This window comes from Miniopterus natalensis, chromosome X (genome assembly GCF_054644295.1).
Source record: "Miniopterus natalensis isolate mMinNat1 chromosome X, mMinNat1.hap1, whole genome shotgun sequence".
Classification (NCBI taxonomy): Eukaryota; Metazoa; Chordata; class Mammalia; order Chiroptera; family Miniopteridae; genus Miniopterus; species Miniopterus natalensis.
The window spans coordinates 23,511,176-23,538,450 of record NC_142103.1 but is presented as its reverse complement, the minus strand read 5'-3'; positions in this window follow the sequence as shown (position 1 = coordinate 23,538,450).

Below are 27,275 nucleotides of genomic sequence, written 5' to 3'. Positions count from 1 at the left end.
CTACTTTGTAAGGTGCATTCAGCACAGTGTTCTTTCAATGAATGGAAGCCATACTCTTTCTGTAATTTGTGTATTTAGGTATAATAGTATGATAAAGATGTTTCTAATAATGGTACTTGCAAACTGCATTCTGCACAGTGTTATATGATACATGTAGTCAAGTGATTATCAGGACTTTCCATAAAGATGTTTCCAAATAGCTATTAAAACTGATCATACACCATGATCGGTTTTATCCCTGGGATGCAAGGATGGTTCAAAATATGTAAATCAATAAATGTTACACACCACACTAACAGAATGAATGAAAAAAATCACATGATCATCTCAATAGATGAAGAAAAAGCATTTCACAAAATTTAACACCTTTTCTTGATAAAAACTCTCAGCAAACTAAATAGAGAAAGAATGTACCTCACCATAATAAAAACCATATATGAAAAGGTCACAGCTAACATCACACTCAAAGATGAAAGGATGAAAGCTTTTTCTCTAAGATCAGGAACAAGATAGGAATGCCTGCTCTCACCACCCATATTCAACATAGTACTTAAATTTCTAGCCAAAAGCAATTAGGCAACAAAAAGAAATAAAAGTCATCCAAACTGGAAAGGAAGAAATAATATTATCTTGGTTTCTAGAGTACATGACCTTATAGCTAGAAAACCTTAAAGGCTCCACAAACAAACAAACTAAAACCTATTAGAACTGATAAGTGAACTCAAAAGTTGCAATAACAAACTCAACATACAAAAATCAGTTGCATTTCTATACACTAACAATGAACTATCCAAAATGAAATTAGGAAAACAACCGCATTTACAAAAGCACCAAAAATAATAAAATACTTAGGAATAAATTTAACCAAGGTAGTGAAACACTTGTACACTGAAAAACTACAAAATGCGGATAAAAGAAATTTTAAAAAGACACAAATTGAAAGACATCCCAAGCTTATGGTTTGGAAGACTTAATATCGTTAAAATGTCCATAATACCCAAAGCAATGTACAGATTTAGTATTTTCTCCATCAAAATCCTAATGACATTTTTTACAGAAACAGAAAAAAATTTCTAAAAGTGAATATGGACCCACAAAAGACCCTGAATAGCCAAAGCAATCCTGAGAAAGAAATAAGCTGATGATATCACACTTCCTGGTATCAAAATATATTACAAAGTAATCAAAACAGTATGGTACTGAAATAACAATAGAGTTATAGACAATGGCATAGAGAATATAGAAATAAAACCACTCTTATACAGCCAATTGCTCTTCAACTAAAGAGCTAAGAATATACAATGAAGAAAGGATAGTCTCTTCAACAAAAGGTTCTGGAAAAATTGGATACACACATTAAAAAGGATGAAGTTGGGCCCTTACCTTACCTTACATACAAAAATTAACTCAAAATGGAACAATTATCTAAATGTGCAAGAGCTAAAACTAGAAAACTCCTAGAAGAAAATGGGGGAAGCTTCTTGGCATTAGTTTTGACAATGATTTCTTAAATATGACAGCAAAAGCACAACCAACAAAAACAAAAATAGACAAGTGTGACTACATCAATCTATAAAGTTTTGCACAGCAAAGAAAATAGTCAACACAGTCAAAAGGCAACCTACAGAGTAAGATAAAACCCTATACCTGATAAGGGGTTAACATCCAAAATATATAAAGAATGCCTACAACTCAATAGCAAATGATAATATAATCTGACTAAAATGGGCAAAGGACTTGTAGAGATGTTTCTCTAAAGAAGACATACAAGTCGCCAGAAAGTATATGAAAAGATGCTCACCATCATTAATCATCAGGGAAACACAAATCAAGATCACAGTGAGCTATCACCTCACAGCTCTCACAGTGTCTATTACATAAAAAAAAGATATCATGTGCTTGTGAGGATGTAGAGAAATTGGAATCCTTGCACGCTGTTAGCAGGAATGTTGCCCTTTGTTAAACAACCCCCAAGCTGAAGGTTTGTCCCTCCATTCTTCCTGTACTCTATTTCATGCGTTTGAGTGGTATTTCTAACTCTGCTAGGACTTTCTGGAGAACCAGAAAGTTCTATGTCACTCTAGGATTTAGTCTTGATCTCTGACTACAAGATTTTGCAAAAGAAAATTTATTCTGGGGGAAAAAGTAGATAGGAAAGGATGGAAGAAAGGGAGGGAGTAGGAGAGGGAGGAAGATGTCCTAAACCTTTACCTTCTGATTTGGGTTTAAAGACAAAATTATAAAGCTCTCGTGTAAAAGACACTGTGTTCAAAAGAAGCTGCCTGATGTCTTCCCCAGGGTTAATGGGACATGTGGACATAACTAAATGTTTGAAGGTATGAAATTTTGGAAATAGAATACTACTGACCCACAGCTCTTCTGGGGTTGTTGTCAAGGCAACTCAGGTTCCAACACCTGCATGGAATTGGGCTTTTGTGCAAAGTAGCTAGAGCATAGGGACACATCATTTCATTTCAGGTAGCTTTCAAAATCTGGTAAGAAGCCTGATTTCACAAGGAAACTGACTGTTATTTAAATATGTGCAAAGGAAGACTGACAAATAACTCTGAGAAAAATGGTTCCTCATTCTAGCTTTTCAAGCCAAAAACTTGTATGGATGATTAATCTTTGTTGTTACAGCCTGAATCAAGTTAACAGCTTGTGTAAGACAACAGCAGGAAGAAATAAAAAATAATCATGAGTGAAACTAAATAAACACTTGGATGAAAGCCTTTGAGACCAGATCTTGATTTAAAGTATCTTAAAAGCTATTTTGCTCTTTCCTTCTTTCTCTTTCATTCTTTCTTTTTATTTCTGTTTTTTTCTTCTTCTCCATATTGCAGTAAAATTAATGTATCTCAGTCAGAAGTCTGAGTTCCTAAGTGCACTGTGTTTTTCCTCCATTACAATCTTTCTAATAAACAAGAGATGTCAACTACTCACCACGTAAGTCAGTGCTCAAATGTCTTCAGTTTGCCTTCCCATATGCAAAACTCTGGCATGGCTACCCAGTGTTTCCATTTCAGTGCATCCTCTATGCATTCATAATACTGCCAAGGACTTCAGTCTGTTGATAAATTCCACTAATGGGGTAAATAATTCAGAGGGATAGTAAACCTTTTTTGTGAAGCACCAAGACCCAGATTAGGATTTAGTGAGACACTTCTAATCCTTTAAATTGATTCCACCTGTAGCAGAGTCAGTGCTGACCTAAATGCATTGACCCAGAGATTAATAAACAATTAGAGCCCTCTGGATAAAATTGTCTTCTGTGGGCTACTGCCCTCTTCTACCTTCCAAAGTCGGACTCACCCTCGGATTTTGCCTCTGTGTTCTTCCTTTTCCCTTTCTGTCTAATAATCACACATTGTTCTTTCTCCAGGACAGCTTTAAATGCCAGAACATTCATCAGCTGTGATTCTAGCCCAGGATATGAAAGATGATCCAGGCTGGCTTTCTGCATAATTTAAAGTAGGTGAAGTTTGTCTCCTTCTATTCCCCTTAAATACCTCCACTGCCTTTCCTTCTAAGAGAGATTTCCAACTTCCCCTCACACCTCTGCACATCCCTCATACTTTAGATCTATCCCTTTTTCCTTAGCAGTCTTCTCAGTCATGGACACCATCCATTCAGGGCCCTGTTCTGGATTCGTAAAGTACAAACTAAAGTGTTGGTAGCTAAAAATGCCTTCTATTAAATGAGGGCTACTATATGGCAGACATTTTTAAAATAACAATTTTATAGAGACATAATTCACATACCATAAATTTCATTCTTTTAAAGTGTAGAATTTGGTGTTTTGTAATATATTCACAAAGTTGTACAACCATCATTACTATTCAACTCCAGAACGTTTTTATTACCCTCACAGAGAAAACCTTTACCCATTTAAGTCACTCTCCATTCTTCCACTCTTCCTAGCCCTTGTCGAACACAAATCTACTTTCTGTCTCTGTGGATTTGTCTATTCTAGACATTTCATATAAATGTAAACATACAATATATGGCCACTTGTGACTGGCTTCTTTCACTTAGCATAATGTTTTTAAGACTCATGCATGTCGTAGAATGTCAGTACTTCATTATTTTTTATGGCTGAATTATATTCCATTTTATTGGATGTTACTTCTTCTATACTAAGCCCTTCCTTGTTTCACTGTCCCCAGCTTTAATAAATGTACTCTCAAAATTAAAAACAAACAATAAAAAAACTTACAATAGTGCCTGGGTCATAATGCATTCTCAATGAGTGTCACTTATTTTTAATTTCATTCATTCACTTATCAATGGATGGACATTTGGGTGGTTTCTATGTTTTGACTTCTGAATGATGCTTCTATGAACATCGTATACAAGTTTTTGTGTGGACATATCTTTTCAATTCCTTTGAGTATATACCTAAAATTGGAATGGCTGTGTCATGCGATAACTCTATATTTAACTTTTGGAGGGATTGCCAAACTGTTTTCCAAAGAGGCTAGACCATTTTGCCCCACAGGTGTGGCTCAGTGGTTGAGGGTTGACCCCTGAACCAAGAATTCACTGATTCGATTCCAGGTCAGGGCACATGCCTAGGTTGTGGGCTCAATCCCTAGTAGGGGGTGTGCAGGAGGCAGATGATCAATGTGTCTCTCTCATCGATGTTTCTATCTCTCTATCCCTTTCCCTTCCTCTCTCTAAAATCAATAAAAACATATTTAAAAAAAAACAAAGAGGCTGGACCATTTTAAATTCCCACCAACAATATATGAAGATTATTGCTTCTCCATGTTCTTGTCAACACTTGTTATTATCTGTCTTGTTTTAGTATGGAAAGCATTTTTACATGTATATTATCTCATTTTATATTCATAACAACCATGAATGTAGATTTTATTATCCCCATTTTGTAAATCAGAATATCAAGACACTGATAAAGTAGACAATAATAATATTTATTGACTACCGATGGTGTGATAGGCATTCTTGGAAGCCCTATCTCCTTTAATCTACACAGTGACCCCATGGGGTAAATACTAATTGAATTCCAGATGTACAGAGAAGTTAAAGTAACTTACCCAAAGTCACACAGTTGATAATCAGTGGCGCCAGAATTTAAACCCAGAAGGTCTGTTTCTGGATAGGTGGTGGAGTCAAAATTTAAACCCAAAGCCATTTGACTCCAACAAAGCCTATGCTTATCTTTGCTACATTCCACTAATGCATTTCTTGTGCTATCCCTCCAAGGCTATTTGCATTTTAACAGGGGTTCCAAGAAAACACCGTGACTACCTAAAAAAAAAAAAAAATCCCTAATTGTAGAATTTGTGGTGACCTGATCAAAATATTTGTTCAAGTGAGGTCCTTCTACCTCCTCTACCTCCTATTGCCATTGTTCCATGCATGAGCCCTAGTAGCTACTTCACAGGAGAGTTGTGATGAAGACTAGGATGCTCAAAGACCATTATTGAAGGAAAGCTCCAAAATCCTGACTAGACGTAAGATTGATTCCAAATTCATAAGTAGGAGTAGCTGGGAATTAGCATATAAATAAAATTTCTAAAGTGATTTTCTTAAAAAAAAAAAAAAAAAAAAGGAGTTCCACAAGCACTTGTCTCTCTCTCTCTCTCAGGGTGGGGCAAGAATATGTTTGCAGTTGTGAGTACATGAAACAGAGAGTTTATTCTTGCATTATTATTTATTAATTATTGTATTATTCTCCATACAAAGAACTGTCAACCTACTTTTGCCTACCCTATATGTTAATTATAGTTGCTAACAGTCATTGAGGGTTCACTATGTGCTAGACAGTGTTCTGTGGGCTTTATGTACCAAATCACTGAACCATCACAACAGTCTTATAGGGTGGGTATCATCATCCACATTTAATAGATGAAGAAACTGAGGCACAAAGAGGTTGAGTAAAGTTACAGGGGCACACAGATAAGATGTGGTGAAGCCAGATTGTGAAAATAAATGGCCTAACTTTAGAATCCATTGTCTTTTAAAAGAAATCACAGGGTGGGTCTATTGGATTTATCCATAGACTCAAATATACCCATTTACTCTCTCAACTTCAATGACAGTATAATTAATGATGATGTTAGAACAGAAATTAAAAATCATGTAGGTTCCTTTTGAGTCTAAACATATACAAAAATTCCAAATCCACTTATGAGTACAATCTTAGGGATCATCCCTGTAGACCTTTAAGAACCATGTGTCAAAAACATCAGCTACACTATCTGGTTAAATATTGTCCCTCAGGGGTCTTGTTGACCTATAGCACCAGAATGTTCATGAGATTGTACTGGATTTTATTAAAACTTATATGAATTCCTGTTCTACATTCCCAATATGAAAGCCTATATATTTACAAAATTCAGTCTTTACTGGATGATCTTTAATTCCTAAGGAGCCACGGAATGACAGGATCCAAGATGGCCTCCTCTCCCCACACAAGACTGATTGTGGAGCAGACACATCTTTCTAGCTTCCCTCTTAACTTTAATTGCAGAGACAAAAACACAGTCTCTTAACATTTAATTTTTTTAAATGCTAAATACTACAGGGAACCCTCAATTATATATATCATCGGAAAATGGTAAAGACTTTCCAGGACATTAGCCTGGGATCTCTGTGTTCCTTCTGAGACTGAAACACAGAATGCACTGCTCTGCAGGACTTGGGCATGTGCTATAGAACTAGGTCCAGAATAGTGTGTTCCTAGTTAATTATCCAGAACAAGGCTTGGAAAAGTAGCTCCTTGCAGTCAAGAGTCACATGAGAACCTGGAGAGCCAGGAAGATGAGGGAAGAAGACTGAGTGGGAGAAGAAAACTACAAGAAAGAATGCTAGACAAATGTCCATATTCTGCCACAAGGACTGCTGTGTCACATAAAACCTCACTGAGGATAAGAAGGAAAACAAAATTTAATAGTTGCTGTGAACTCTACATGCCAGTCACTGTGCTACAAGCATGAAAGGTACTCTATAATTTCAATTGTCACAAAAACTCTATGATGCATTCAATATTATTTCCCCCATTTTCAACAAATGAGACTTAGGCAGAGCGGGTAACTTGCCCAGGTTTAGGCTAGATTCTAAGCCAGATATGCCTGATTGCAGTGCAGGCTCTGAACTGCAATTTTCAACCTGTCTTTAAGTGTTCCATATAAACCTTACCTCACCGAAAGCTCTTTTGCAAATTCAGCAGTAATAACAAAATTCTCTCTCTTTTTATAGTGCTCAATAACATATATATTTATTATTTGCTTTTAACTTAATTTTATTTTATTGTTGACAGTATTACAGATGTCTCCCAAATTAATCCACCTTTGTCCCCCTCCTCCTAGTTCCTTCCCCACTCCAGGCCTTCAGCAAACTCTTGTCTGTGTCCATGGGTTAGCATATAAGTATATAAGCTCTTAGGTTAATCTATTCCCATCTTCAGGCCCCCCTCCCCCAAGATATGTCAGTCTGTTCCATGTTTCCATCTCTCTGGGCCTATTTTGTTCACCAGTTTATTTTGTTCATTAGATTCCACTTATAAGTGAAATCATGTGATATCTGTCTTTCTCTGACTGGCTTATTTCACTCAGCATAATACTCTCCAGGTCCATCCATGCTGTCCCAAAGGACAAGAGATCCCCTTTTCTCACAGCTGCATAGTATTCCATGGTGTATATGTCCCACAGGTTTTTTATCCACTCTTCTACTGATGAGCACTTGGGCTGTTGCCAGGTCTTAGCTATTGTAAATTGCACTGCTATGAACATAGGGATGCATAAATTCTTTCTGACTTGTGTTTTGGGCTTCTTAAGATATATTCCAAGAAGTGGGATCTCTGGGTCAAACAGTAGTTCATTTTTAATTTTTTGAGTAAATTCCATACTCTTTTCCATAGTGGCTGCACCAATCTGCATTCCCACAAACATTGTACTAGGGTTCCCTTTTCTCCACATCCTGGCCAGCACTTGTTGTTTATTGATTTATTTATGGTAGCCATTCTAGCAGGGGTGAGGTAATATCTCATAGTATTTTTAGTTCACATCTCTCTGATGATTAGTGACCTTGTGTGTTTTATCATATGCCTCTTGGCCATCTGTATGTCCTTTGGGGAGAAGTGCCTACTCAGGTTCTGTGCCCATTTTTTAATTGGGTTATTTGTCTTCCTTCTGTTGAGCTGTGCGAGCTTTGGGCAGCAGGCAATATAGTAATTACTAATTATTGAGCACCCCCTCTTAACTGGCACTATAAGTGTATTATTTCATTTATTTTTCACAACAACCATAAGAAGTGGGGACATTAATTTTTTTAAACATGTATTTATTGATTTCAGAGAGAGGAAAGGAGAGGGAGAGAGAGAGCGATAGAAACATCAGTGATGAGAGAGTCATTGATCGGCTGCCTAGCCCGCAACCCAGGCATATGCCCTGACTGGGAATCAAACCCCAATCTCTTGGATACCAGGTCGATGCTCAACCGCTGAGCCACGCCCGGCCAGGCCATTTCTTATCCTCACTATAGAGATGGAGTAAAAGATAAAGTCCGGAGAGGTTATGTGACTTGGCCAAGGTCACGCAGCTAGTAAATGGTAGAGTCAGGGCTCAAATTGAGGGAGCATGGCTGCAGGGCTCAACACTTAATAACTCTGCTACATTGCTTCAAGATGCAAAGAAACTATAAGAAAGTATTTCTCTTATCTACCTATTTATTTATGGCATTATAATTTTCTTAAGTTTTGAAGGATAGGTAGAATCCTGACCTACCTTTCTGCCTCATTCAGCCCTGAAAATTTGACTAGAATAAAGCTCAGTGCTGCCCTCTAGTAATCAGTTCCCAAACTGAAATTAAAGCTGAGACTGTAATGACCATATCGAGCCACAAGATGACACTATTATACAAGCATTCTCGAATGCTTCTTAAACAATGGGGGGGGGGGGAAGGAGGTAGAAGAGGGTAAGGAGAGGATAAATGGTGATGGAAGGTGACGTGTCTTAGGATTGTGAGCATATAATACAATATGCAGATGATGTATTATGGAATTATACACCTGAAACTTATATAATTTTATTAACCAATGTCACCCGAATAAATTCAATGTAAAAAAATCAATACAGGTGTTTGTTGCACAACCATTGTAAAGATATTTTAGAAAATGCAGAAGAGTAAAAATAAGAAACATGTTTTGTTTTCAATGAATATAGTATTTTTCTTAAAATTGTAATCAAACCACTAATACAATTTTGTAAGCCATTATTATTATTATTATTATTATTATTATTATTATTATTATATACCGTAACATTGTAACTTCTCACTAACAGCCCAGGATTTGGAGTCAAGCCAACTTGCTTTCAAACTACAGCACTGCCTTTCTGAGCCATACAACCTCGTGCTAGTTGATGATAAACAGAGCTACAACCCAGAACTGTTGTGGGAATTTAAAAAGATGATGCACATAATATGCTCAAAACATGGCATTTCTTAACCAAAATATTTTAAGACCATGCTAAATCTTAGTCAATGTTGCTTTTGGAGGCCCCACTGTACATACACACTTTAACATGTACCCACATCCTACATTAAATATATTTTTTCCTAAAAAATTTGAAGTAATTTTAAAATTTTGCTTTTGAAATATATTATTACCTATAACTTAACAGAGAGTATATATACTCAGGAATTCTTGCAAATGAACTATTTTTCCAATATATTCAAATTTTCTGAACACAAAAATAAATAATTATAAAATTGATGCATTACAGTTTTGACATTTAGTTAAACATTTATTTAGCAGCAGTTACCTTCATATTTTGTAGCCAATCATTTTTACCAAGCTTCAAATACATTTTTAGGCCCTTGAAAAGTTCAGAGGTCTTAGTCTTTGTGCCTATCATGCTTAATGGATTAAAATAAAAGTTTCTGACTAATATTATTGTAATTTCACTTATGCATTATTTTATGGCTGTGGAATGTTTAATTTTTTATATGAGCTAAAATTTACTCAACCATTCCTCTATTATTATACATTTAAGTTGTTTCCAATTTTTCTCTATTATAAATGAAGCTACAATGAATAACTTTTAATATAAACCTCTTTTCAGTATATTAGGATTATTACTTAGAATAGCTTCCCAGAAGTGGAATTCCTGGGTCAGAGTATATGAAAATTAGTAATGGTTCTTGACATATGTAGTCTACTTAGTTTCAAAAATATTTGGAACAACATATGCTCTCTCCAACAATGAATAAAAGTGTCCATTTTATTGCTCTGTCACCAGCTTCAGGTCACCTCACATATATATTTATTAACTTCAGGCCAAAAAAATTATATCTGGTTTTAATATGCATTTTTTTATTACTAACAAGTTGATTACAAATTATTTTCCCATAATTTTGTCAACCATTTGCATTTCCTGTTTTGTGAATTGTCTCTTCCCCCAATTAATTCTAAGGTTCAGTGGTAGGCAGAGAACACACCAAAATTAGTATCTTGTCCAGAAGTGGGTAATTAGTAATACTATGTAATAACTATAGACTGTGCTAATACTATGGATTGGTTGATTCCACTTCCATTCCACTCCGAAGTCCAATGCAGCTAGGGTTTTGCATGCAAATTAGATATCACCAAGGAGATGCACTTATGTGAAGGCTGGCAAGTGGAAATGGGCTGACAAGCCAGAAATAACAGTCCTGTCTGTACATATGTGATTTTTCTACACTGTTTCTTCTCTAGCATCATGGGTATCAAGAGGAACTGAGAGGTTACCCTCCAGAAAAGGCAGCAACAGAAGTTTTTCTACCTAGTTTTTAATCACTGGAGCACATCTATGGATCTAGCTCCCTGGGTATTCAGAGACAGCTGCCCCAGCTGCAGAAGTGACAGTGGCAGATTCTTGATTTTCGCAGAGCTGTAGGGGTAACATCAGAGGTGGTAGCTCACTTAAGTTTTCAGTTCCCTATTTTTCTGTAACTATTCTTTTAAATCCATCCAATACTCCTCTCTTTAGACCTTTCAGCAATTCATAAGCACTAAATTCTCTATTTTAGATTCTTCTGTAAATTGTTATGAACTTTTTAAATGTAATCTGAGTCTATTATAGTTTAAAAATATATATACTCTTTGACCTAGCAATCTCACTTGGAAAATTCTATTGCACAGAAATAAAAGCACCAAGACTCACTGCCACAAAGACATTTATTGCCATGTTATTTTTAGTGGCAAAAAACAAAAACAAAAACACAGCAACCTGGAGACAACCTGATCATCCATCAATAGGAGAATGATTAAATTCATCAGTACATCCACACTATAGAATATTTAGATCAAACTGAAAAAAATGCTGTGTATGTATTAGTAAAAAATATGCCATAATATGTGATATATTTAATGAAATAGTTTGTATAATTTCATTTTGGTAATAAAGAGGCAGGGACATCTCTTCCTGCTTCAATTTCTTAATGTGGCTTCTGTTTCCTTCACTAAATTCTGACTGATACACACACCATCATCATCATCATCATCATTAAATGTGTGTATATGTGTATACATATATATATATATACACATATATATATATATATATATATATATATGTTACAAACATCTACTTTTCAAACCAGTTATAGACCATATTGATGAGATAAATATACAAGAAAAATGTTGGAGGTCAAATACTTATTAAAATAATGTACTGCCCAACCGGGCGTGGCTCAGCGGTTGAGTGTCGACCTGGGATCCAGGCGATCAGGGTTCGATTCCCGGTCAGGGCACATGCCCGGTTGTGGGCTTGATCAATGACTCTCTCATCATTGATGTTTCTGTCTCTCTCTCTCCCTCTCCTTTCCTCTCTCTGAAATCAATAAAGATATATTTTTAAAAATTAATTAATTAAATAAATAAAATAAAATAATGTACCACACAAGGGACTTAGGCTTCAAAATGGAGTAACTTAGACCAATGTTGTTGCTGAGAACAACTAGAAAAATCAGGTAAAATTCCAAAATAAAATCATTTTTGAAAGCATCAGAGAACCAGGACTTGAGAGGTGAGATCCCAGAAAGAAGGAAAACTCATTGAAGTAAATCCAACTTCCTACATGTTGATATTTTACCCCTTAGGATATTTGTCAATTCTTGGCCCAGACACTGGGTACAGGGTAGCTCCTAAAAGGCAGAGAAGCCACCAGAGTTTTAGGTAATATCACAGGACTTAGAGGGGAGACAAAAATTGGAATTTAAAGTTTGCCCAGGCTAGCTAGGATTTGAGCAGCCACAGTCTGGAGAAAGGAGAAGCACAGAAAAGTGAGCCTGACAGTACAGGAATTTTCCAATTAAGTTTCACAAGGCAAAAAATTAGAAGTCAAGCAGAGTGGCTAAAAAGTAGAGTGGAGTTTTGGGAGTTTTACAGAGCTGAGGAGACAAAGATTGGAGTTTAGATCTTCTCAAGGAAGAGGGTCCCTAGGAAACATCCACCCTGGTTCTCATTTGGGATCCCTTGGAGATTTAAATCTTAGGAATGGGGCAAACTAGAGATAGGTCGAGTCTAACAAACACTGTAAATCAGACTCAAGTCACTTCAGTGGCTGATTGGACTAAGGTTATTTGCCCTTCTGCTGCCTTGCAGAAAGTAGGGTGAATCCCCTCTGGAGGGAAGTAAGATCATCTAGAACTTACATACCTTTTCAGGCACAAAGTCTGACAGTAAAAAATTAATTGACATACTAAGAAACAAGCTCAAGAAGAAACAAAACCCAAGCAATAGAAACAGACTCATAGTGATCCAGTTATAGCAGTTATATGACATAGACTATAAATATTTAAGAAAATAAAGAACAACATGGTGAATTTCACTAGAAAGCTAGAATCTGTTTTTAAACAGAATCAAATGAAAATTCTAAAATTAAAAATAAATATGATAGATAAAATTAAGAATTCAATAGATGGACCACATAAAGCCTAAGGTTTACTGCTACTTTTCAGGACATGACAAGTGTCAGCTATGTTATTTCCTTTGGAAGACTCCCCTCCCACATTGTGTGTAGCATTTGGGGACTGCCAATAAATATGCCCTGTGCTCCGTTGGTCAAGAGGTGGGCGCAAGGTCCAAGCCAAGTCAACTGGATTCTCCCAGGCAACTGAATCTTGAGCTGACTAATGCAAAGATGGAAAACAGTTGAAGCTGATTCATAGTGTCAGTGGTGCCCTGGAAAAGTGGCCCCTCTATCTAGATCCCAGAAGATACCTTGTTCCCAAGACCTGGTTGTTTAGTTTTTCCTTCAGCGAGCTAACCCATTGCCTTCCAAATAAATTCTTTGGTTAGCTAATATATTAGTTTGGGTAAGTAATAAACAAGTTCTTAAATATTAGTGACTTTTTAAAAAATATCCATTTTCATCCATATCCAATCCAAATTGGATCAGAAGTAGGGGTATGCTCCATAGTTACTCAGAGGCCCAGGCTCCTTCTATTCTTTGGTTCTGTTCTCTTCTATGTCTTATGAGTTGCTATAGACTGGATGGAGTTTGTGTCTCCCCAAAATTCATGTGTTGGAGCCCTAATTTCCAATGTAATTGTATTTGAAATTGGGCCCTTTGAGAAGTAATTAGGTCATGAAGGTGGAGCACACATGAATTGGATTAGTGCCCTTATAAGAAGGGACATGAGAAAAGACATGTGAGAATACAGCAAGAAGTAGTTCTTCTGCAGACAGGAAGAGGGTCCTTCTCAGCTCTAGAACTGTGAGAAATAAATGTTCTCAGTTTATGGTATTTTGTTATCACAGCTTGAGCTAAGACAGGCATCCTCTGCATCTGCTGGAAGGACCAAATGTGGGAGGTTTTTGTGGAAAATGACACATCACTTCTGCTCATATTCCATTGGGCAGAACTCAGTTACATGGCCACACTTAGCTGCAAGGCAGGCTGGAGAATGTAATCTAGATGGACATCCAGAATGAAGAGAATACTGATATTAATGAGCACCTGCAATCTATACCACAGTCAAAGTCAGTTCTGTTGCTTACAAAGGACCCTAATCAATACAGACACATAGGATTTTAACAGCAATTGAAGAAGAGGGAAATCAGGTAGAATAACTAGTATTTAGTTCTTCATCTTGTTAATTAAATGCATGCCCCTGTCTGAATCTTACATTATGATGCCTTGACAGTGATAGTTGATATTTTTCTAAGAAATTTGCAGACTGGGTGAGCCAGTTTTAGTGAAACTTACCAAAACCTGAGAGCTCAGCCAAGACAAAAGCTTTATTGTACGTTTTGCTTCTGAAAATATTACTCAAAGAAAAAGAAGTTTCCAGTGGGGTTGAAAGAATTGTTCTCCCTTGAAGATAAGACTTGTGAATAACCCATAGAGGAGGCAATTGAAACATAATGAGGTGAAAATGGATTATTCTCTCACTTCTATCATGACAGGAAGAAAAAGATCCCTTTATAAGAAATTAGTTCACACCTTCACTTCAGGATGGATTCAGAAGGAGGATAAAGGCAAGCTAAGAGGAGGAGGAAATTTCATTTGGTCATTTGTGTTTAACCACCTACATTGTGTAAGGCTTTTATTTAGTGCCAGTGGTATAAGTAAGTGTTTAATATATGAAAAACATATAATGTTAGTCCCAGGAACTTAAAATCTAGTAATGAATATAAATATACAAATAATAAAAGACAGACTATAAATATGTCTTTTAAAAGATATACAAAAGTGTTATCTAGGCAGGACTTCTAGAATGAGAGAATGAGATCCTCCATAACTTTATCACTCCATAAAAGCAATGAAAATATCGGCAAAAATTGTAAAAATTAATTATTCAGAACTGTAGAAATTAAGCTAACACTTTCAAAAATTTGAGGAGCATTTATTCAAGGAAAACTGCTCAACATCCATAAGGATAGCAAGGTTTGTAGTGTTGTAACTTGACTTACTCACCTATTTCCATACCTCTCTCCACACTCGATAGTAGTAAAAAGGCAGTCCACAGAATGAAACAAAATATTTGCAAATCATATATCTGATCAGGGACTTGTATCTAGAGTATATAAAGAATGTTTAAAACTCAATAATAAAATGATACCCTAATTTTAAAAATAGACAAAGGAGTTAAATAGACATTTCTCCAGAGAAGATATACAAATGGCCAATAAGCTCCTGTAAAGATGCTCAACATTCAAAGGGTTACAAATCAAAACCACAATAGATAGCACTTCACACCCACTAGAATGTCTATAATAAAAAAGAGACAATAACAAGTATTTGTGAGGATGTGAAGAAATTGGAACCCTCATGCATTGCTGGTAGGAATGTAAAATGGTGCAACCACTGTGGAAAACAGTCTGGCAATTCTTAAAATATTAAACATGTCAAAAACAAGACAACAGGCCTAAAATAGAGTTGCTTATGCTAAGCGCCATGTTACCAAACTAAGACAAATACAGTTTCAGCTCTCCCAGAAATGGAATCTTAAAACAGTCAATGAGGAATCACCTGATCACCACAAGTCACATAATCTGCCTAATAGACCCCTGCCATCCCTTAAAGCAGGGGCTAGGAACATCCGGCCATGGGCTATATTGGGCCCACAAAATCATTTGATCTGGCCCTGCCAAGGCAACCACAGGCAGGACTCAAAATTCAATAAATCTAGTAGCTTTTATCATAGCTAATTTTTAAGTGGATCATTTTGTCTGGCCCAAGAATGATGCTATAAATATCCAAATGGCCTTTGGCAGGAAAAAAGTTTCCCCACCCTTGTCCTAAAGGAAAGTGACATTGCAATAACTAACCTGCTTTTTTTTTCTTTTTTTTTTTTTCTTTTACCAACTATAACTCCCTTGTTCCTACTCCTTTCTGCCTATAAAAATCTGTTATTTTGTACTGCTCCTCAGAGCTCCTTTCTATCTGCTAGATTGGATGCTGCCCAATTCATGAATTATTGAATAAAGCTGATAAGATCTTCAAAATTTATTCAGTTGAATTTTGGTTTTTAACATATAAGTTACCATATGACCCAGCAATTCCACTCCCAGGGATCCACCCCAGAAAATTGAAAACATATTTCCACATAAAAACTTGTACACAAATGTTTATAGAAGCATTGTTCATAACATCAAAAATAATGAAAACCACCCCAATATTCATCAATGGATAAATGGATAAATAAATGTGTTATAACTATGCAATGGAAGATTATTCTGCAAGGAATGGAGTATTGATTGATACATGCTACAACACAGATAAACTTTGAAAACATTATGCTAAGGCACAAAGGACTGCATACTTTATTATCCTATTTATATGAAATGTCCAGAATAGGCAAATGTATAGAAGTAGGAAGTAGATTGGTGGTACCAAGAGCTGGAGTGAAAGAGAAATGGGAAATGACTGTTAATGGGAAAGGGGGTTATTATCAAGACAATGCTCCCAAATTTCATGGCGATGCTTGCATAACTCTGTAAATATACTAAAAACCACTGGATTGTACACTTAAATGACTGAATTGAATGGCATGTGAATTATATCACAATAAACCTGTTTTTTAAAGGTCTATCTAATTTAAACAGGCCAAAGGCACCTGGCTAACTTAGTCAGGAGAGCATGAGACAATGTGAAGAGGCTGGTTGCCAATTAGAGACCTGAAAGGAAGGGGCTGACTGTTCTGATCACTTCCCTGATTGTTACAGAACAGTCCTTATCAAGTCCAGAGAAAGGTATAGATTCAGATAGAAATGTTGGTAACTCCAAACAGCTTTAATTCCCGTAGTATTACGCTTGACCAGGAGAAATGGCTACACAGCACAGCCACAAGTAATCCTAATCAGCCCAATTTACTGCTTCTACAATCTGCTATATCGGGGCCCCTATCCCTCTCTTGATCTGCCCTGATGCCTCTCAATACACCAAAAGTTATCTAATCTGTCCCAACTTCATACTTTTAAATAGGTGGGTGCATAATCTCATCTACCATGGATAGGAAAATACTGTAATATTCCTCAAGCAGGGAATGTATGCCAGGCACTGACTCATTTAATTCTTACAGCAGTATTATGAAACATGTAGTAATATTTTCATTTCCATTTTACAGATTGAGAGACTAAAGCATGGAATGTTTAGGTAATTTGGCCAAGGTCACAGAGCTACTCAGTGGCATAGCAAGGATTTAAACCCAGATTAATGTCAACAACAATGTGCTTGACCAATATGCCTTTCTGTGTTCCAAAAAAAGCTCACACCCTTACTAGTTACTCTCTCCACTTTTTGCACATGTGCAGTTATCTAATAAAGAGCAATTCTGTGTATTATCCACCTGGTTCCCACTTGTTCCACCAGACATAATTTTCTTAAGGTTCAGATTCACTGCTCTGACTAATTAGAGATCAACACTGTTTTCTACATTATCAATTTTCCCACTCTCCCACCATAGTAGCACATTAATAAACACGTCCAAATTTTTGTGCAAGCATTCAGTGCAAAACTCTGAGCTTTTCCTCTATCTCTAGCTCAGCTGTCCCTTTTCTTTTTTATTTCCTTTATCTGGGGGGATGGGTAGTGACTCTTACTTCACTCACTCACACTGGTGAACATGCGATTAAACACAGAGGGAAATAACAGAGTCCCTGTTGAGAGTTCAAAGCTAATTGCATAAATTGTCTTAAAAAACATTTTGAAAACTTGTAAAAAGGGTCAAGAGCCCTAATACTTTTTAAAATATTTTTTATTGATTTTAGAGAGAGAGGAAGGGAGAGGGATCGATAGAAACATCGATGAGAGAGAGACATCGATCAGCTGCCTCCTGCATGCCCCCTACTGGGGATTGAGCCCCAAACCTAACAGTGACATCTTGGTTCCTTGGTCGACACTCAACTACTGAGCACACTGGCTGGGCAAGACTCCTAATGCTTTTTTGGAGACAGAAAAGTAAAGTATAAGAGATGAAAAGAGTCTGGGTCTGTCCAGAACTCTTCTTGGTCATATGAATGACTGACTAGGTGGGGATGTAGTCACAAAGAACATTCACTTCCAGAATGAAGTGACCAAAAGTTGTTAACTACATGTAAATATATACATATTATATATATTACATGTTATACATATATATAACATTAGAGAGAGGAAGAGACACACACACACACACAGAGGGGGGGAGAAACATTGATGTGAGAAAGAAACATCAATCAGTTACCTCCCACAATCCTGACACCCTCTGGTATACAGGACAATGCTCCAACCAACTGAGCTACACACTGGCCAGGGCTTTAATTACATTTTAAATTATATTTTTAATTAAGGAAAGCACGCCCTTCTTTCCCTTGCACATATGCATGTGCCTGTCCTGCTCAATGCTGAAACATTCTAAGAGTCAGAGTCTGTGAGCACCTGGCCCACACTCCACAGTAAGTCTCAAGCACTTTTGGGTCCATTATGTGTCATCTATCACATTTTAATCAGGTAACTTCTTGACCTCCTCCGATTTCTATACTGTGAGCACCAGCACAGCACCCTGTGCAGCTCTGGGGCTGAACTGATGGAGGAGATGGAAAGGCAGCCAGAGTGGGCAGGGCCTGTCAGGCAGGGAGAGAGACACAGGACAAAGGTAATAGGAAGCCATCGAAGGGCTTTAAGCAAAGAAGCATTCCAATAAAACCAGAGTTTTCTGAGGACCACTTTGGTGACTGGTTTGGAGAGGAAAATGACCCAGAGGCTGCCTCAGCCAGAGACAAAGGCTGTGTGAGCTACAATGATGGTGCCGGTTGCAGCCCAGGAGAGAGGAGGGAACCGGTGCCACTAGAGTCTGGGAAGGACATCCACATCCGCTTTGGGACTGAGCAGCCTGGGAGCACAGCTTCTGCTCTGCATGAACTGGGATCCATTTTGGGGTAGAGGGGCATCCAGCCCCACCTTGCCCCACACCAAAAAACACTCCTCATAGCCATAGGATAGATCATATCCTTTGGGGTTCTGGGGATATCAAATGAGAGAAGGCTCAGGGAAAAAACTTCACATGTCCTGGTCCTTGAAGGGCAGGTATAAGTGGAGGGAATAAACATTCCAAAATAAGCATAGTATAAACAAATGCATGAATAGTAGTGTCTAAGAGCAAGGACAGTTTTGGGTTGTAATCCCATCTCCATTAGCTGTATCATCATGGCCAATGTAGTTAGCCTCCTTGAACTTCTGTTTAAAAATCTTTAAAAATGTAGATAATAATATTTCCCTCTCCAGGGTTTGGGAAGAATGAATGAAATCAAACACCAGACACATTTTAAGCTTTCAATCAAGGAAAACAATCACCTAAAAGCAATAAACATGAGTAATTTTTGACAAACAGTAGTAGTTAACTTTTTGCCAATGTTGGTGAATAATGGGAGAAAAGTATGTAAAGGTAAATTGAGAACAGATCAAGGTAGATTTTTATTTTATTATATTTTTAAAATATATCTTTATTGATTTCAGAGAGAAGAAAGGAGGGGGAGAAAGAGAGATAGAAACATCAATGATGAGAGAGTCATTGATCGAGCCCGCAACCCGAGCATGTGCCCTGATCGGGAATCAAACCCCAGTTACCTGGATCCTAGGTCTATGCTCAACTGCTGAGCCATGCCCGGCTGGGCTCAAGGTAGATTTTTTAAAATTAGGAATATTTTAGAATAATAAGAATAAAGCAAGTTGATATTTGTGTACAGAGAAGAGAGACAGAGAGAGAGGTTGCATTAAAGAATTGGCACAGATATAGGCCAAGATGGTGGCAGATTAAGTGGAAGCTACAATGACACTCTCCCAGGACCAAACTGGAATTATAATTAAAATATAGAAAAACCACCTTGAATAATCAACTGTAGACTAGCTGGAGAGCACCCTTATAACCAAGGACATAAAGTGAAGACCACATAGAGACTGGTAGGAAGTGCAGAGGCATGAGAGGGCTGGCTGGGCTGCCACAGGCAGCAGCTGAAGGTGCCGAGGGATATCTCAGCCGTGGGAGGTTCCCACTGAGAACTCTTGGGTCAAACCCCAAGCTGGGCACCCCAGCCAGAGCAGCAGAAATGAGAAAGGTGCCCACATAAAATTTGGCTGTGAAAAGCAGCAAGGTTTCTGTCTGCCAGGGAGAGAGGGATGAAAGTGCAAGCACCCTCTTAAAGGGCCAACACACAAAATTTCATGTGCAGCCACTCACCTTGGGCTCCAGCAGAGAGAGGGCAGAGTGAAATAGAGCTGTGTGAAGAGAATCCAAGACTGCTGGCTCTGGGGATAGAGTTCAGAGGTCAGCCTTCTGGATTCCTGTGCTGAGTCATTCCCCCATACTGCAGAGGACATCTTTCTCGGCAGACCTTTACCATCCAGGCAGCTTTTGCCTGAGAGGAGAAGCAATTGGAAAACCTCTCACCCCACCCTGTGGAGTTTACATCTTGCTATGGTCTATAGCCTGAAGCTCATTAAGAGACTCAGAATAACAATCAGCCTGCAGGCAAAGGTAGATCACTGGGTGCTTTGAGTCTTTGCCTGATCTGCATCTGGACCTGGGGATAAGAAAAACAGACCTTGGTGCGTATCTTGGTCCTTTCCAAAAGCACCCAGCCCCAGAAGAGGGAGCCACAAGCTGTGTATTGTTGATAGATGCAAACAAGGTACTCAAGGCCAGTCAAAAACAGTGTCTGACATTGGCCTGCACCAGAGACCCTCCAAAAAGACAGGGAGTCCTAGCAGATCTACCTAATACATAGAAATAAATGCAGATAGGCAGCCAAAATGGGGAGACAAAAAAACAAGACCCAAATGAAAGAAGAAGAGAATTCTCCAGAAGAAAAGCTAAATGAAATGGAGATAAGGAATCTATCAGATATAAAGTTCAGGATACTGATTGTAAGGATGCTCAGCAGCATGAAAAAAGATACGGAAACTATGAAGGAAATGAAGAATGACATAGCAGAAATAAATAATATATTGGAAGGAATAAACAGCACATTAGTGGAAGCTGAGGATCAGATCAGCAAATTAGAATACAGGGAACAAAACATCACTCAATTAGAGATCCAAAAAGAAAAAATAATTAAAAAACTGGAGGACAGTTTAAGGGAGCTCTGGGACAACATGAAATGTAATGATATTCACATCAAAGAAGAACCAGAAGGTGAAGAAAGTAAGCAAGGGAGAGAGAACCTGTTTGAAGAAATAATGGCAGAAAACTTCCCTAACTTGGTCAAGGAAAAATTCACACAAATTCAGGAGGCTCAGAGGGTCCCAAGCAAGAAGAACCCAAAGAGGTCCACACCCAGATACATCATAATTAAAATGCCAAAAATTTAAGACAAAGAGAATCTTAAAGGCAGCAAGAGAAAAGCAATCTATTACCTACAAAGGAGTTCTCATAAGGCTGTCAGATGATTTCTCATCAGAAACTCTACAGGCCGGAAGGGAATGGCATGAAGCGTTTAAGATAATGAAAAGCAAGGATCTGAAACCAAGACTACTCTATCCAGCAAGGAAGCAAAGAGGTTCCCAGACAAAAAAAAAAAAAAAAGCTAAAGGAGTTTATCACCATCAAACCAGCATTATAAGAAATGTTAAAGGGACTGCTGTAATAAGAAGTAGAAATAGAGAAACACAGGCATAAAGAATTAAAATGACAATAACTAAGTGCCTATCAATAATAACCTAGACTAAATGCTCCAATCAAAAGACATAGGCAACCTGAATGGATAAGAAAACATGACCCAAATACATGTTGTCTACAAGAGACCCACCTCAGAACAAAAGACTCACACCGGATGAGAGTGAAGGGATGGAAAAAAATTGGCCATGCAAGTGGAAATGAAAAAAAACACACAAAAAACGATGGAGTAGCAATACTCATATCTGACAAAATAGACTTCACACTGAAGGCCATAACAAGAGACAAGAAAGGTAACTTCATATACTAAATACTAAAGGGATCTATCCAATAAGAGGATATAACCCTGGTAAACATATATGCAACCAATATAGGAGCATACACACACACACATATATATAACTTCTGGAGAACTTTAAGGGAGAGAATTACAGCAATACAGTCATACTAGGGGATTTTAACACCCTGCTGACTTCACTGGATATATCTTCCAGACAAAAAATCTACAAGGGAACGGTAACCCTAAATGACACACTAGATCAGATGGATTTAATTGACATTTACAGAACATTTCACCCCAAAGCTGCAGAATATACATTCTTCTCAAGTGCATATGATACATTCTCAAAAATAGACCACATGTTAGGGCACAAATCAAGTCTCTAAAAGTTCAAGAAGACTGAAATCATATCAAGCATCTTCTTGGATCACAATGGCATGAAATTACAAATAAATAATAGTAAAAACACTGAAAAACATTCAAACACATGGAAGCTAAATAGCATGTTATTATGTAATGAATGGGTTACCAATGACATCAAGGAAGAAATCAAAAACTTCCTGGAAACAAATGAAAATGAACACACAACAATCCAAAATCTATGGGACACTGCAAAAGCAGTCCTTAGAGAGAAGTTCATAGCACTACAGGCCTACCTCAAAAAACAAGAAAAACTTTTAATAAACTATCTAATCCTACAACTTAAAGACTTAGAAAGTGAACAACAAAAACAGCACAGAATAAGCAGAAGGAAGGAAATAATAAAGATCAGAGTGGAAATAAATGACAAAAAAACTAAAACAAAACAAAACAAAACAAACACCCCCAAAACAAAAGACCAATGAAACCAAGAGCTGGTTCTTTGAAAAAATAAACAAGAGTGATGAACCTTTAGCCACACTCATCAAGAATGAAAGAGGTGAAGTAACTGACACCACAGAAATACAATGGATTTTAATAAAATACTATGAACACCTATATGCTAACAAGCTGGACAATGTGAATGAAATGGACAAATTCCTAGAAAAATACAATCCTCCAAAGCTGAGTCAGGACAAATCAGAGAAACTGGGTGGGCCAACAACGGTTGATGAAATTGAAGCAGTAATAGAAAACACCCCAGCAAACAAAAGCCCTGGCCCTGATGGCTTCACAGGGGAGTTTTCACAAGCATTCAAAGAAGAGCTGACACCTATCCTCCTCAAACTATTCCAAAAAATTGAAGGGGAAGGAATACTACCAAGTTCTTTTTATGAGGGCAGCCATTATACTAATTCCAAAACCAGATAAAGACACTACAAAGAAAATTACAGGCCAATATCCCTGCTGAAAATAGATGTTAAAATCCTCAACAAGATATGAGCAAATCAGATCCAGCAATATATTAAAAAGTTCATACAACATGATCAAGTGGGATTTATTCCAGGAATGCAAGTCTAGTACAATATTTGCAAATCAGTAAATGGGATACTGCAAATAACTGAAAGACAAAAATCACACGATCATATCAATAGATGCAGAAAAAGCATTTGACAAAATCCAACACCCATTTTTGATTAAAAACACCCAGCAAAGTGGGAATAAGAGGGATCATACCTCAACATAATAAAGGCCATATATGACAAACCTACAGCCAACATCATACTCAACAGGCAAAGACTAAAACCATTTTCCCTAAGAACAGGAACAATACAGGGATGTCCACTTTCACTACTCTTTTTCAACATAGCACTGGAAGTCCTAGCCACAGCAATCAGACAAGAAGAAAACATAAAAGGCATCCAAATTGGAAAGGAAGAAACAAAACTGTCATTATTTGCAGATGATATGATATTGTACATAGACAATCCTAGACCACCAAAAAACTACTAGATTTAATAAATGAATTTGGCAATGCAGCAGGATACAAAATTAATACCCAGAAATCAGTGGCATTTTTATACACAAATAATGAACTCTCAGAAAAAGAAACTAAAAAAAAACCCCATTTACCATTGTCACAAAAAAGTTAACATATTTAGGAATACACTTAACCAAGGAGGTAAAAGACCTGTGCTTGGAAAACTGTAGGAAGCCGCAAAAAAGTTAGAGGAATATGTAAACAAGTGGAAGAATATACCATGTTCGTGGATTTGGAAGAATTACATTATTAAAATGTCCATACTACCCAAAGCAATCTATATATTCAATGCCATCCCTATTAAAATGCCAATGGCATATTTCACAGATATAGAAGAAATACTCCAAATATTTATATGTAACCAAAAAAGACCCTGAATAGCAGAAGCAATCTTGAGAAAGGAGAACAAAGTTGGAGGGATCACAATACTGAATATTAAGTTATACTACAAAGCCACTGTAATATATACAGCCTGGTACTGGCCCAAGAACAGGCATGTGGATAAATGGAACAGAACAGACAACCCAGAAATCCACCCAAGCCATTACGCTCAATTAATATTTGACAAAGGAGGCAAGAGCATACAACGGAGTAAAGACAGTCTCTTCAATAAATGGTGTTAGGAAAATGGGACAAGTACATGCAAAAAAAATGAAACTAGACCACAACTTACACCATACACAAAAATAAATTCAAAATGGATAAAAGACTTAAATGTAATTCATGAAAATAAAAATCCTAGAAGATGCCCAGCCAGGCATGGCTCAGCGGTTGAGCGTCGACCTAGGATCCAGGAGATCAGGGTTCGATTCCCGGTCAGGGCACATGCCCGGGTTGCGGGCTGCAGCCTATCAATGAATCTCTCATCATTGATGTTTCTATCTCTCTCTCTCCCTCTACTTTCCTCTCTCTGAAATCAATAAAGATATATTTTAAAAAAAAGAAAAGAAAAATCCTAGAAGAAAACATAGGCAGCAAAATCTCAGACTTCTCTGGTAGCAATGCGTTTGCCAATACATTTCGTAGGGCAAGGGAAACAAAGGAGAAAATAAACAAATGGGACTACATCAAAATAAAAGGCTTCTGCACGGCAAAAGAAATCATCAACAAAACGAAAAGGGAGCCCACTGTATAGAAGAGCATATTTGCCAATAATACATGTGATAAAGGATTAATATCCAAAATACATAAAGAACTCATACAATTTAACAGAAGGAAGACAAACAATCCAATTAAAAAATGGGCAGAGGACCTAAACAGACACCTCTCCGAAAAGGACATACAGATACTCAAGAGACATATGAAAAAAATGCTCAACGTCACTAATCATCAGAGAGATGCAAATTAAAATGACAATGAGATACCGCCTCACGCCTGTCAGAATGGCTGCCATCAACAAATCAACAAATGACAAGTGCTGGCGAGGGTGTGGAGAAAAGGGAACTCTAGTACACTGCTGGTGGGAATGCAAACTGGTGCAGCCACTATGGACAGCAGTATGGAGTTTCCTCAAAAAATTAAATATGACCCATCCAGGCATGGCTAAGTGTCTGGATCCTAGCCTGGACCTAGGATCCAGGAGATCGAGGTTTGATTTCCAGTCAGGGCAGATGCCCCGGTTGCAGGCTTGGTCCCCAGTCGGGGGCATGTAGGAGGCAGCCGATTAATGGCAACTCTCTCATCATTGATGTCTCTCTCTCCCTCTCCCTCTCCCTTCCTCTCTCTGAAATCAATAAATACATATTTTTTTAAAAAATTAAATGTGAAACTGCCATTTGACCCAGTGATCCTGCTTCTAGGAATATATCCTAAGAAACCCGAAACCCTAATAAGAAACAGTTTATGCACCCCTATTTTCAGTGCAATTTACAATAGCTAAGATCTGGAAGCAGCCCAAGTGCCCATCAGTAGATGAGTGGATAAAAAAGCTGTGGGACATTTACACCATGGAATACTACGCAGCTGTAAAGAAGAAGAATCTCGTACCCTTTGGGACAGCATGTATGTACCTGGAGAATATTATGCTAAGTGAAATAAGCCAGGCAAAGAAAGACAAATACCACCTGATCTCACTTATATGTGGAATCTAAAGAACAAAATAAACTGATGAACAAAATAGATTCAGTGACACAGAAGCGTGGAACAGACTGACAAATCTCAGAGGGAAGGCAGGGGTGCGGGAGTGGATGGGGAAAGATTAATCAAAGAACTTATGTGCCTATATGCATAACCCATGGACACAGACAATAATGTGGAGAAGGTGGTGGGGTGGGGGGTGGGGAGGTGTATGTGGGATGGAGGGGATCAAAGCTGGCGCAAGAGAGACATCTGTAATACTTCCAACAATAAAGATAATTTTTTTAAAAAAGCTCATAGGGACTAAATAATAAACACTGTATAAGCACTGGAAGCTAAAAAAAGTAAAGAATTGACACAATTGGGCAAGTTACGTCGTAGTCCTCTGTAATTCATTACCGTTTTGTTTATTATCTAGCACTCCCATTACACTGTGAGCTTCCTGAGCTATGGATCATGTATATTTTGTTCACCACTCTATATTCAGAACCTTGTGTAGTACATGGTCCACAGGCCCACAGTATTCACTTAATAAATATTTGTTGAATTAATGAATGCATCGTGATAGTGGAGGGGACGACCCAAAAAATGATTTCAAGAATGCAAGCATAAATGACAAACAATGCATAAGATTCTTAGTGCAGGGGAAGTAATCAGTTTTAATTCTGGACTCTACAAGTTTGAGAACTCTGTATCGTACATTCTGGTGTTCATATCCATATGTGAAATCAGAGCACAGAGCGGAGGTGGGGGCTGGAAACGTGCTGAGATTCATTAGCATACAAGTAACAATCCAGGTCACGTGGGACGAAGGAGGTTTCAAATTGGGGACACTTCCGGAAGTGCCGCCAGTAAGAGCGGAGGCGGAGTTCGAGAGCCGAGAAGGAACGCGGAGAAAAGCGGCAGTTAGAAATAGGCAAAAGGAAGGACAGCCGGGGAGGTAGGAAAAAAAGATTAAAAAAGTATGAGGCGATATGGAAGAGACTGGAATCAGGGATTCAGAGGATACCGAGGAAGGAGTGACCGGGACCGGGACCGGGACCGTGACCGGGACCGTGACCGTGACCGTGACCGTTATTATGAGCCACAAGCCAGCTTCTCAAGGTAAGACTATAAAGATATGTGGTTGATTTGGGCCCCCAGAAGTTGTTGGCAGCTTTGAAATGGGCCGTTTTAAAGGATGCCGGGGAGTAAAGTGAGTTCGCAGCAGTTAAATTAGCTTGAGCTTGAATTCTTACTAGTTTATTAAAACGTGTCGTAACTATAAAATGGAGGTCATTACCTCATAGCGTTATTGTAAGTCATAAGTGAATACGGGTTAAAGTGTTTAGCAAAGTACCTTGCTTGTCACCACTGAATAAAATTTTAGCTGTTGTTAGCGAGTTGGTGAAAGGTGGTGAACAGAGCTGTGGACTA